Source organism: Oratosquilla oratoria, chromosome 15, assembly GCF_046742065.1.
Source record: "Oratosquilla oratoria isolate Oo_2021 chromosome 15, ASM4674206v1, whole genome shotgun sequence".
Classification (NCBI taxonomy): domain Eukaryota; kingdom Metazoa; phylum Arthropoda; class Malacostraca; order Stomatopoda; family Squillidae; genus Oratosquilla; species Oratosquilla oratoria.
The window spans coordinates 35,358,863-35,368,862 of NC_134791.1; the positions used below are offsets into that span (position 1 = coordinate 35,358,863).

At 38.2% G+C, this 10,000-nt stretch overlaps 1 protein-coding gene and 1 pseudogene across 2 annotated transcripts in view; one reads left to right on the top strand and one right to left on the bottom strand.

Annotated features, from left to right (window-relative positions):
- Positions 1-10,000, top strand: part of LOC143033404 (zwei Ig domain protein zig-8-like) — a gene marked incomplete in the record, with an annotated part of 856,967 nt that overhangs the window by 628,433 nt on the left and 218,534 nt on the right.
- LOC143033513 (5S ribosomal RNA) lies at positions 809-925 on the bottom strand (annotated as a pseudogene).

Below are 10,000 nucleotides of genomic sequence, written 5' to 3' on the forward strand. Positions count from 1 at the left end.
ATGTGTCTTGCTCGGATAAGAGCTGCTCTATACTGTACACAATAACGCTCATGAAAATGTGTATAAAGTTTTAATGTGTGTGTGTGTGTGTGTGTGTGTGATTCACCATGGTCTTTGGGTCATGTGTTGAACTTGTGATCGACAGCTATTTCCCTCCCGGAAGAGAGCTCAGAGCTCGTATGACCGATTAAGGATAGGAGAATCGCTCACAGGGTCTTGTTACTCTTCAATTGTGTGTGCATTCACCATGGGCTTGGATCACGTGTTGGACACTTGATCGACAGCTATTTCACTCCCGCAAGAGAGCTCAGAGCTCATACAGTATATGACCGATCTATGAGTAATGCTGTGACCTTACACGCACACACACACACCCATCTCACCGCCCACAAAAGTTGGAGTAACGACTCGCAGCGCAGCGTTACTGAAATTATTTCAGCCCTGGGTGGAATTCGAACCAGGACCACCGCGTTGGCGGCCGCGAACGTTACCACCACGCCATCAAGTAAGTGTGTGTGTGTGTGTGTGTGTTTGTGTATATATTCACCTTGGTCTTTGGATCACGTGCTGGACTCGTGATCGACGGCTTTTTCCTTCTCGGAAGAGAGCTCAGAACTCATATGACCGATGTATGGGCAATACTGTGACCTTACACGCACACACACACCCAACTCCCCGCCCACGAGAGTTGGAGTAACGACTCGAAGCGCAGCGATACTGAAATTATTTCAGCCCTGGGCAGGATTCGAACTCGGACCGCCGTAGTGACAGTCAGGGACTCTACCAACCGCGCCACCGAGTCGTGTTATATCAACGGCATCTGGTGTTCCTAGGCGGTCACCCATCCAAGTACTAACCAGACCCAACGCTGCTTAATTTCGCTGATCGGACGAGAAGCTGTGTTCAGAGTGGTATGGCCGTTGTGTGTGTGTGCGTGTGTGTGTGTGTGTGTGTGTGTGCGTGTGTGTACGTGTATACGTGCGCGTTTGCATACCGAAAACTCCCCCAAACCGCCTACTTTTACACATTTATTCATCACCACCTTCTTCCCTTCAATAATTGTTCACAAAGAACTGAACCCTCCATCGCCAAAGCACCACTTCGGATCCTACGGTGACCCGCTGGTCCTCTCAGTGGGAAGCAGCTCGCATTAATTGACTAGCTGCTGGTGAGCTGCTTGTAATTAATGGGTTGCCCCCAATGGCGAGCTGTTTGTATAAGCTCCAGTCCACAAGCGAATTGGATTTATGATGCGGAAACTATCAAATTATTGTTATTTCATTTAGCTGCGTATGAAGAAGCAATTCGTCTTAGTTACCAGACAGCTAAGGCATAGTGTTGTATATTCTGATAGTCGTTTTGGATTTTTTTTTATCCTCGATATATATGTGTATGTGTATATGTAAATGTGTATGTGTATGCCTAACGGTGTGTGTGAATGCGTCTTTGTATGTGTGTGTATGTATATGCTTATATGTATGTGAGTATATGTGTATGAGTGTATGCATATACTTATGTATGTGTTTATGCATATGTAGATATACATGTGTACATGTATTTGTTTATGTGCATGCATATGTATATCCATATGTGCATAATATATATATGTATATATATATATATATATATATTTGTGTGTGTGTGTGTGTGTGTGTGTGTGTGTGTGTGTGTGTGTGTGTGTGTGTGTGTGTGTGTGTGTGTGTGTGTACCTTTGGAATTTATTTAACCTCTAAAGGAACTTACAAAAGAAGATTGATTTTGTCCAACAAAAGCCCAGGAGCTAAACCACCCTTTGGCATATATTGCCATTGTGTTAGATGTGTGTGTGTCATGCATCCAAAGGAGACCAGAAAAAACACACCAGAAAGTGAACTCACCAGTATCAATTGCCTTGGTCAGAAAATGCTGTTTTTTTTTTGTTTTCTGGAATGGAAATTGCGTTGCATTTGCCTTCAGATATTAGTGTTTGTCCTTTATGCTCTCACTCAGTGGCCCGGGGGCTCCTGAGAGAACGATAAATGTAAGGGTAAAATATCACCTCAATCACGATCAGATGATGTGTGCGCTGGTAGTCATCGGTAGTGGGTTGGTCTCGCATGCGCTTAGTTGTAGGTTCGAGTCCCGCACTCCTCTCCAATTCCCACCAGTGACTGTTACCTGCCCCCCAACAGTCCCCTGAGCGCATAGTAGGGCAAAGGTGACGGTTTCGGCCGCAGCTAATCAGCGTCCCCAGGCGTAGGGTCCTCACCCCACCTGATCAAAGGCGCGCTGCATACTGCTTAAACACCTTAACTATCAATATTGTGTGTAAAACTCCAAAACTGCATTATTTCATAACATCAAATAATACAATTTCATAACATGCAGTGTATAGGATCATCTTTTGCCACTGTCTGGAACTTGTCATAACAGAAGGAAAGGCACTACTGTATATCGACTTTTTTTTATCTGCCGGTCGAAGATTGATATTTTCTTTGATAAGTCCTTGTCAAGCTAAAATATGTTCAGTCAGACACGTAGTAGCATGCCAGCATATTCTTTCGCACATGTCAAGTTACATTTTTAGATTAGTAGTAACATTAAACAAACTCTTTTACGAAGACACGTACTTCGTCAAAAAACAGATATTATTTAATCTCAGATCTACAACACTTTCGGTGCAGCCATTACACAAAACAGTTGACGTTGCCAAGCAACTAGCAAGTAGGTGGCGGCACACTAGGCATTTCTCGCTAGCATGCTACTTGCTTTTGCTACTTCGTTTGAGTAGAAACGACTTCGGTTACGATCTTTTCTTTTTCAAATTTCTAAATGTCAAATTACTCTTGCGTCGTATAGCGAGAAGGTGAATGACGAAATAATAGAAGTTAAACCTAGAATACGAATGTTAGACGCATTGTTAAGATGTCTAGAATATTGTATCCGAAGTTGTTTCTACTCAGACGAACTAGCCAAAGCAAGTAGCATGCTAGCCTAGTGTTCCACCACCTTAAAGCGTGGCAAAACAATTTACGCTAAACACAGTTCATACACTACGTCAGTGGTCGGTTGTCGTTTAAAGTAGCATCGTAACCTTTGTATATAGAAGTTTGGGGCAACCAGTATTATGAAATATGTATAAATTCCTTTCTGTGTGTTGTGTGTAGACACGTTGCACTACGTGTACGTATTGATGAAGAGGTGATTTTCATGGACCATGTTATATTGGAAACTTCAGACTCAAAATATAGATTAATTTCCCACCATTCCTATCTCCGTTCAGAATTAGCCATTAAAATATCCAATATATATATATATATATATATATATATATATATATATATATATATATATATATATATATATATACATATATATATATATATACATATATATATATATATATACATATATATATACATACATATATCAGTTGATCTCATAGATGATGACCATAATACTGATCAAGACCTATGGGAAGTGCCACGTATACCTGATAATGTTGACTACAGCATTGAACGTCCCGATATCGTTGTGTTGTGCTGTGAATGCGCGCTAGCGATATCGCAGCGGCAAAAATGATGATAATGATGACGGCGACGACGATAATGATGGTGATGATGATGGAGATGACAATGATGGCGATAATGATGATAACGATGGTGATGATGATGATGATGATGATGATGATGATGATGATGATGATGGCGATGACAATGATGATGATGATGATGATGATGATGATGACGAAGATGACGTCCTTTAGAGTGACGACAGGTGGGCTGACACTGGAGAGATAAGCTTGACAGTTACCAAATGAGATCATCACGGTAAAGGACAGCAGGCTATCAGAGCTCTTCACTGTGATGAACACCACAACGAATGATGTGAAGTATGCTGACTCCAGGCTGCCCAAACGCATAGAGCAACGGTGATGGCTGCAACTAGGTCCTTCCGTGTGTAATATATATATATATATATATATATATATATATATATATATATATATATATATATATATATATATATATATATATATATATATATATATATATATATATGCTTTTGACATGTACTGAACATACGGAGAATTGTATCGATATTAATTGTGGTGACGAAAATTTGAAAAATATTACCGCCGGAAAAAAACACTCAAATTATCTACACATAAGTGAAATAAGAAAAAGTAAGAACAAATAGAAATAAATTAATAGACTGACCCTTCAGTAACATGATCTATTGTATACATTTAGTGCCAAATGATTCTAATCAGTTTTGGAATATTCTAACACAAACTAGGTATTCAGACATCAAACTTCCCTCGACAATCTATCTACCTATCAATTTACCAGAGGCTTTTCTCCTTATACGGGACTTGGCTACCTACTGTATAAGGATAAGAAGAAATGGTATATAGACAGACAAATGTAGTTTAGGTTGTCGAGGGAAGTTTGATCTCTGAATAACTAGTTTCTGTTAGAATAATCCAAAGATGAATAGGATCGTTTGACGCTAAATGTATATGATGAATCATGTTAGATTATCATAATAAATCACACACGACAGCGGCGCATGATTATCCACGAGGATAGAAACACTAGTAAACTATGGTGCTTAACAACAATAATTATTTGTCGGTCTAGACTATGTTTAATACTGGATATGCTTTCCTTCAAGCCCGTAGTGATAGATCGTGGGTTCTTCCTGGAAGCTTACCAGGGTTTTGTAGTAGAAATCATCGGCCGCAAGATACAACAAAATACATAAATTTGGCTCTGATAGAGCTGTTACTGGGAAGTAGGGAAAATAACACAAAATATAATAAAAATCGTGTGGCGGCAGGGGGACCAGTACCACCTGGTAGGTAAGGGGGTTAATGACCTCGAGATATTCGAAGCCGATACGGGAGAGTGTCAATACGCGATTGCCTCACAGATGACAAGTTGAAGGCCTTTGGGGGCACTCCGCTCGACGTAAATACTTTAAGCGTTCTGCCCCACCAGGATCCAGAGGCTCTCAGCTCTCAGTGGACCTTCCTGTAGTCGCGCATTATTGAGGACATAAATACTTGACCCAAGGTATTCTGTAGCTATTCGAGTATACCTCTTGGCCTTGGGCATTTCATGTATTTCTTTATATATTAGGTTTTTCTTAGGATGAAAATAGGTTTGTGTAAAGATATTTGCGATCGGGCAAGAGTAGTCTAAGGTTTTCATGTGCACCTCTGATGGGCATTGGGTCTGGTTTGATTGGCCACAATAAAGAAATGGTTTGGAAGCGTTTTCAGGTATAATGTTAACCATTTGCAGTTATGGTGTTTCCTCCTCTGAATGAAATCTAATAATGTACTCAGTCCAGGTGCGTATATACACTATATTGTGTGTCTATATGTATGTGTATATATATATATATATATATATATATATATATATATATATATATATATCACAAAGTAATGTCGTAGCACATTGGTAAAATTATACTAATGACCCACTTTCGGAGAAGAATAGGCGAAAGTAAAGAGATCCGTATATTTGGAAAGGCGCATGTATACTACTCTTGTATATATGCATGCTTCTGTACAGTCTGTAACACATCTGCTGAATAGGATCACATATAGTGATCGAAATATACGGATCTCTTTACTTTCGCCTATTCTTCTCCGAAAGTGGGTCATTAGTATATATATATATATATATATATATATATATATATATATATATATATATATGTGTGTGTGTGTGTGTGTGTGTGTGTGTGTGTGTGTGTGTGTGTGTGTGTGTGTGTGTGTATGCATTACCCTTTAGAGGACATTTTCTTTTCATTGGCTAAATAAAATGGCTTGAAGGCAGACAAGTTGCTTAGAGTTCTTTTAAATTCTTAAGTGCAATTTTTTACACTAAAGAGCGTGAATGATTTGCTTAAAGACATCAGATATGCTTACAAATTGTAAGTCTGTCAGTATTGATTTCTGAGGTTATCATTCAACCAAATGTGCCTCAAGAGAGACCCTCTCTCTCTCTCTCTCTCTCTCTCTCTCTCTCTCTCTCTCTCTCTCTCTCTCTCTCTCTCTCTCTCTCTCTCTCTCTCTCTTTGTCTCTGTCTATTTCTCTCTCTCTCTCTCTCTCTCTCTCTCTCTCTCTCTCTCTCTCTCTCTCTCTCTCTCTCTCACTCTCTCTCTCTCTCTCTCTCTCTCTCTCTCTCTCTCTCTCTCTCTCTCTCTCTCTCTCTCTCTCTCTCTCTCTCTCTCTCATTCACCCACTTATCCTCTCACGCACATGCTTTTCAGGTCGCATGAGCTGTCATTCAGTCTTTGAGCCCAACTGGGATCCATCGATCCACGGCCGTGAAAATTCCATCTTGGAACCAAAAGCTCTTTAAAAAGTAATAATAACAAAATATATATATAAACAAATAAATAGATAATGATTAATGATAATAATAACAACAGCAACAACAACAACCGTGTTTTGGGTAGCTCGCCGGCTTGTGTTTATGAAATAGACAATTTGAACTGAAATTAAATGTTATTTACATGAAGGACAGCAATAAGGCAGGAATAATGTATTTTTTAAAGATAAGAACAGAATTCTTTTGTCATTATCAAAGATATATTAACTTGAAATTCTGTAAAGCAGCTTGAACAGACTAGATAATCAAACGCAAGCTTTGAACAGAAGAAGATGAAATAAAGCTTGGACAGTGCAAGATTCATAATATGATGGAGAGAGCAAATAAAAGCTATACTAAATATCTCCTGTGTATAAGCTGAATTTTGAATTTTATAGAGACAAGTCCTCTATTCAGCAGAAACTCTTGTGAATAATACACAATTTTTTCCAGCCATAAACGAAGCTTCAGAACATGACTTATAAGAATAAGCAGATTAAAATTTTACTTAGTATATCCTCGGTGTAAGCTGGATTCTGAGATTAGCCTCAATTCAATACAGATTCTGTCGAGTAATACAGAAACATAATACACAAATATTTGATAAACACCTATTTTACTCTGATATAAACTGGATCATAGACATGTCTGCTTCACCGTTGAGGGAGGGGAGAGAGGGAGGGAGAGCTTTTGATATTCTTTATCCATCAAAGATACTGAAGACCAGATATATCTAGGTGATGAGAGAATCCCTTTGAAGGACTTACTTCCGATGTAAAGGATTTAGAACGAAATTCACGAAATATAAGGCTTTTCAAAGACGAAAGGGATAAACATGTGAAAAATATGAAGAGCGTGTTGGGCCAGTTGATCATCATCTTCGAGGTAAGAGTCTGCAAGCCTTGGGAGGTCCTTCAGAAGCGTCTGCAAGAGACACTTCTTCGAGTCACGAAGAAAGAAATGTAGCAGACAGCGAAGACCCAAATACTATAGTCATTCCAGGGTCACCATTTGTAGCTGGAAACGTAGATAATGTTATTGTTGGTATAATATAGTTTGTCAATCTAGGTGGCCAGCCTAAAGTCAACAAAAGCAGTCATGGGAACTGGTTCCCTTAGATTATTTTTTAAGAATACCACCGGCCGTTAGCAGTGAGCACGGAATTGTTCATACCCAGTGTGTTTCAGGGAACCTTACCGCGGGGATTGAACGGTACATTTTTTCTCCCTTCTCCTTTTATAGCAGACCTCATTCCATTGAAACCGAGGTCTATCTTCATTTAGACACCCGTGCCAGCCCACCCCCTTCTTCTTTGCCCACTCCTTTCCCACAATACCCTTGTTAAAAAAATAATAACTATGATGACTACGATCAATGCTATATGACAAAAGTAAGCAATATAATGGTGATACAAGTTATCTAAGAAATGTACTCGTTATCAAAACCTATTACATTAGAAAATAAATCAAATCGTTAACAATGATAGAATTATGTGATTTAAATGTACCATGGGTTAGGTATGGATGTCCATAAAAATGCGTCATGTACTTTCTTGAATATATTTTTATCTATTTATTCATTATCATTTATTGATATATAATTACATCAAAAGGAGTGCACAGCTTGTTAGTGCACCCACTCAACAAAGATGACGTAATACATCTTTAGAAACGCGATAGGAGTTATCAATACATATATCGAGGTCTATAGTCTTTACGTAAAAGAGTCTTATTCTTAAACTTTTAAATCATCCCTTAATACCCAGGACTGGTGTGTCATGAAATATCACGTCTTATGTTTGCGAGAAAGTAATATTGCATACCTTCCCTCCCTCCTCGTTTAAATTGTTTATTAGACCCCATCAAGAAGCGTCTTTATTGATCTTTGCGTCTAGAATTCCCAGCCACTATTATGTAATATTTGATTCATTCGTCAACATATATCACTTTAGATATAAATTTAGAATAATATGCATCTCTATGTATTACCTAAGAGGGTTGATGGATTATGTTTAAGTCTATTTTGCTATCTCATGCTATAGATGACATGAGTTGAGGAATGTGCTTCATGGTGATTTGTTGATGCATTTAATTATTGGCTTAGGTCGTTTAGTTTATCTAGATAGGTCAAAGGTGGGTTAGGTTAGGCTAGAGTATAAGCTCCCAAATATCTCTTATTATAGATGTGGGTTTCCCCTAACCCCCTCAGAAGAACAATAAGTCCTGGCGGCAGACATATACAATATATGTTTAAGGGATGGTCTACGAAAGCAAGAGAGAGTGAAAGAGTATAGAGAAAGAGAGTAATATATATATATAGAGTGGATAGTAATAGAATGAGAGTAAGAGAATGGGATTAAAAGAGAGTAATAGAGAGAGAGAGAGAGAGTAATAGAGAGCGAAATAGGGAGGTAGTAAAAAAAAAGCGAGTAAGATAGAGAGAGAAATAGAGAATGCTAGAGTAGCAGAAAGTAAGAGAGTGATTGCTAACACCTATAAACCGTGAGTATTTATTTCCGTTAAGTGAAATAGTCTGTCGACAGCCACAGAAATGTAATATAGATATATTTATATATTATATATATATATATATATGTATATATATATGTATATATATATATATATATATATATATATATATATATATATATATATATATATATATCACCATTGCAATTTGACACTAGTCCAGCCTTTCAACATGACGTCCTGTGCAACTGACGCCAGACGATTTTATTAAGATGAGGGGAGCAGACCTAGAAGGAGGATGAGGACCACGCTTTCAAATCATTTCGCCCAACCCCGGCAAACGCTTTCCACCTTTAGAAATAAGGTCTTCAGTCAGGGATTTTAGTTGAATGTATCAGGAGTACTGATTTATCGTCAAAAATCTACCGGTAAGAGTCGTAAATACAGCCAGTTAAACTTGTAAAATTCCACTTAAGTCTACCTCTTCGTAAGTAGAGCCCATGAAGTTGGTAAAATTCTACTCGTACCTGCTAATGGTAGAAAGCGTTCGAAAGGTTTCGAAAGTACGACTTTAAGTGTGTTATGTATACGAAGGGAAACGGGGAGAGAGTTTGTGGTAAGCGAGAGCTCAGAAGGATTCAATTTAGCAGAGCACTCCGAAGCCATTTTGAATCTCCCCTCTCCCCCCCCTACAATTCCCCCTTTCCCCCTTACCCACCCGCCCTACCAAGCAGATGAAGGGAAGAGAGAGAGAGAGAGAGAGAGAGAGAGAGAGAGAGAGAGAGAGAGAGAGGCAGGAGGGATGGGAGAGCCACACTCCCGTCGCAGATTTTATGTGATGAGTCAGTTTGAAGTGTCTGTACTAGTGCATCAATTCCTGAGTTGCGCTCGGCGTATGGATAATTATATATGATTGGTCCTTCTCTATGGATTACTAACTGGAAGTTAAGCTGTATAAACTATATTAGTTTAAGCATATGGATAAGTATGTCATTACAATATTAAGATCTGTTGGGATTATATATATATATATATATATATATATATATATATATATATATATATATATATATATATATATATATATATATATATATATATATATATATATTAGAAAAATAGGGAAGCAGATTGTCTTGAATGCAATAGAGTTAAAGGCGACA